Source organism: Zootoca vivipara, chromosome 3, assembly GCF_965207765.1.
Source record: "Zootoca vivipara chromosome 3, rZooViv2.hap1.1, whole genome shotgun sequence".
Lineage (NCBI taxonomy): Eukaryota > Metazoa > Chordata > Lepidosauria > Squamata > Lacertidae > Zootoca > Zootoca vivipara.
The window spans coordinates 47706132-47710819 of NC_142586.1; positions in this window are offsets into that span (position 1 = coordinate 47706132).

The window sequence follows — 4688 nt, forward strand, 5'->3', positions numbered from 1 at the left end:
TGAACATTCCCCCAACCCAACCCAGGATTCCCACTCTTGGTCTGATACTAACCACTGCAGCATACTGGCTCTTTCATATCTGATATAAGGTGCTCTGGGGACCTTTTTTGCCCCAAACACCACCACTTTAAACAAAGCAAAACAAACTCTTCAACTCTTGTTGAAAGCAATGGAATGGAACCTGTGGTAACTAACTTAGAGATCACTGATGGTATGACATACTTTTGCTGTGCACACTCACTCTTTCAAAAGGCTAGAACTATTAGAAATATTGTTTTGTAATATGGATTTGCAGTGTTAAGCTCTTGGCAGTAAATCCACAATGCAAAAATTAATTTGCATCATACAGCTTTCATTAGCACCAGTTGCAGAGTGCCTTCAATGTCCTTATTGATATGCAGAGCAGCGAAATCAGCAGATCAGCAAGCTGCAGGAATTAATATATTTCTGTTGAACTTGTTTTATTTCTTACACTGGGGAATTAATCTGTTAACTGGGGGTGCTCATTTGGAAATATAATTATGACTAAATAAATGTGCTTCTCTATAATGTGAAAACTTTTACCAGTGCTCAGTTGATCATATTCAAAACAGCTAAGCGCACACCCTAACATTTGGAACAAATCCAGATGGGCTTTTGCCAAAAAAGTTTTTATTTAACGAGACTTCTTGGAAACGTAATCTAATAATGGTCCAGTGTACCTGTGATGACACCTTCTCCTATATGAGCTTCATTGGTGCTAAAGTCTTTAGGAGAAGCTGGACTTCTATTTTTCAGGAAGCTAAATCTTTTAACAACAGCAAGGTCTTCTTAGTGGTAGTACCACAACTATGGTAGGCCTACTATTACCACATTACTTAGGTGTGTTATGAGGACTTTTGTTTTGTTTTGTTTATACAGACATTTAGATTTTAATTGTAAGCTGCCTTGGAAGCCAATTTGCAAAGCAGAGAAACTATCATAGAGACCACAGTTGTACTACAGCCACATTGAAGCCACTGCCTACAATGGCTTTTTCCAGCCTAATTCAAGCTTAGTGAGGGGACCCCCTGGGTGCCAGGAAGGACCTCTGAGAGTAAATGTGCATCTGTGAGTATCATATTGGTGACCCCCTTTCCTCAAATTGTTTATCTACATGAGCTGTTACTCTTTATTCCTTTCTTCATTCCCCTTTCCCATTATATAAATCCTGGCTCTTGTGTCCTTCCTTTATTCTATTAGGTTGCCTGCCATTTTCCTACCTACATTTTGGGCACAACACACATTTGTTTTAGGGCCTTGGCATTTTCTTCTTCATCATCCATGTAATTGCTTTTCAAACCAAAGTCTTATCATTCTCTCCACAAGGGGTTCCTGATAGCAAAGTTTTGTTACTGGGGTAAGTGAAAGTCCCATGGACTCTTTCCCTCAGAAGGGAAGCCACTTTGAAAGGGAGTGATTCTGACCAGAGAAGCAGCACTAAGGAGAGGGTGAGTGCTTAACCCTTTTCTCGCTTCTGTGCTGCTTTCGCCAGCCACTCGACTCCCCCATGGGTTTCCAAATGTGTCTTTATTTTCACAAACATGAATTTGGAGTCCCACAGAGGAATGGAGGGAAGATTATTGGATACAGAAAGAGAAGTGCAAAGAATCAAAGAGGCTCTGAAGCCATCTGCCTCAGGAGACAGGCAAGATGACAGTATCGCCAACAGTAATAGAGAAGTGTGAGGAAGGAAAACATGTTACAAAGTGGGGGTGGGGTGGGGGTCGCATAGCATGAAAAGCAAGACTCCAGTAAGTTCTGTGTTAATTTGGCAGATCATGTCAGAGAGAATAATATTGGTGTAATAATAATATTACAATTGTCTACAAAATGAAGCTGTAGATGTGACAGTGATCCTTTGGCAATGACAACATTTTTTTCACAGGTAAAGCTGTGAAAAATTCTGAAGCCATCATCACTGGGCAATTTCTGGAGGGCTCACACGCTCACACATCTTGGTAAGAAGAGCAGGGGAGAGAGAGAGAGAGAGAGAGAGAGAGAAAGAGAGAGAGAGAGAGAATACCTTTATGCTAAAACCCCATTAGTATGTTACCGGTTCGTTGTATTATCTGTATGCAAGACTTCTGTTTATCGTAGCATCTGTCTTACTTTTACATGGGGGAAGGAAAGATATCTGCTTTTTGATTTACTCAGAGCTGTTCAGTGACTATTCCTAGACACCAAACAATCACTTCGTGAAGAGAGTGTGCCTTATTGCTGTGGCAACTGTAATTAGAATAGCAACGCCAGAATAGCAACAGCATTTAAGAACTTCCCTAACTTGGGATATGAGAGATGGAAGCTGACACATTTTGTGAGTTCCCTAGCTGCAATTCAACATAGTTGCTGGCCCAGTGGAACAAACTCTCCCCTCTTCTCCCAGTATATTGTTCTGCTTCTCCCAACCCTCTAGAGTAGATATGGGAGAGGTCTGCAGGGGCGTATTGGGAGAGAAGAGGGGAGGAAACCCCACTGTGTTAGTAGGAGTCCTTCTGCTGGCTCCCACTAGCAGAACAGGTTAATTGTGAATCAGCTCACAAAATATTAGGGCAGTGCACCACAACGTAAAAAATATAATAATTGGTTAAAAGCAGTGCAGAACACTCATTAAAGCCTCCAGCTACTCAATAAATTTGGGGACAACTGCATAGGCTTATCAGGAGAAACCAGTGGCACCTGGTAGCCCCTGGACTTATGGCAGGGCCAATGAGGTCACATGGGCAGGGCCAAGTCACTCTGGTTTTCTTCCCATCCTCCTCTCTTGCAATGGTGCAGACATCAAAGCGTTGCAGTTATACAACTACTCACTCCTAACCACTGGCGGAGGAAGAGGAGTGCGGGGGGAGCGCACCGCCCCCGGCAGCACAATCCCGGTGGGGTGCCATCGCGGCTGCCCCTCTGCCCACGCTGGGTGCCACACCCCCGCAGGCAGTGTGCCACACCTCCGGGACGCATGCCAGCCCCACCCCCACCTGCTCTCCGCCCCCCAGTGCAGGAGCGTGAAGCTCCGCCACTGCTCCTATCTCAACTGAAAAATGTCTAACCTTGTTTTAGAAGGGGGTCCCTGCTGTCACAATTGCTGGTATGGCTTAATGTAACAATAGCCATGCATTACCCAGTAGTAAGACCAACTATACTCAATGGGACTGGCTCCCAAATAGGACTGGAGCCTGAATTGTGCTACACAGAACTGTTAGCAAGTTCCTCCTTAAACTTTCTGCCCTGTGGAAATTTTCCAACCACCCCAATTTATACTCTTCTATGCCTTCTTTCCTGAATGTGGGGGGATATTAAATGGAGTAGGGTGTAAGAGACTAGTCTTAAAATCCCATCTCATCTATTCAGCTTCCAGCATGATCTTGGGCTATTTACTGTGAGCCTATGAAGATAAAATGTGGAAGAGAAGAATCATGAATGCCACAAAAGGAAACCAGAAGGAAGACTGGACTATGGGTTTGAAGATTATGGGGAGGCTCAGAATCTTGGAAGGGTGAAGCCCCATTTTGCCCAAGAGAGGAGCTTTCACTAATATAAATAAGTATTCAAGAGATCCCTGAAAGTCAAAAGGGAGCATGCTCTTCTCAACCAATCCAGCATCAGTAGTTTGCATGTGGGCTGAATGGATGTCCAAAATGATGCTGTGCTCAGGGCAGTGGTAGAGCAGGGAGGGGTGGGATAACACATGATGAACTGTATCCTTCATCCCTATCCATGTGTGGAAGTATAAGTACAGCACTAGGTGTGTGGCATGTTTCCTTGTGTGGGATATATGTACGTTATGTGTTCCCAAGTTGATGTAAAAACAATCCATGCATTGTCTATATTCAAGGGTGGAAGGCTAGAGAGATGTGACTAGAAGTGTGAATGAAAGGAGAGGAAATAAATCTGCATACATTTACAATGAGATCTCGGCCAAAAGAACCCCAAGCTCCCACCAAGGAGGAATTTGTAAGCAGCTCTTACAGCAAGGAAATCAAAACACGTGATAACCAGCAACAAGAAGAGGAAAAGCAAGCACAGGATAACATCAGCTGGCAACAATGCCAACATCTTAACTGAAAACATATGATCAATTATTCTGGATTGCTAAATTCTGAGAAAATCCAGTCCAGCTGGGACTTTACAAAGTCTGGAAAGGGTTTCTTACTGCGACCTTTTCCTTCCAGGCTACAAGCATCACTTTTTTGGGAAGAGAGAAGTTTTAGCACACAGAACATGTTGTCAGTATGCTTCTCCTTCTAAACAATGGTTGTCTTGCAGCACATTCCCACTGGGAGTATATGCTTCCCTTGGCCCTTGTACAACAATTCCTGTCTGCTGCTTTCATCTCTTTCCACAGGGAAAGGTGGTACTGTATGTTAACGCCAAAGGAGGACTGTTCGGAACTGAAATCCTGGCACAACAGAGCATTCCTTCCAGTCTTTGGTATGGCAGAACAGAACCAAATACTGTATGCAATTCATGTAGCCAGAGATGTATTTATTGACTCATATAATACAGACTATAGCGCAAAAAATTCAGAAGCCAACTTTTTTATATCCCTGTAACTCTGTGTATAAGTGGAATGAACACACACACACACACACTGTATACTGGGTGTTTATTATTATAATTATTTTAAAAATTATACTCACCACTATGAGGTTTTGTTTTTTAGAATCATAGAA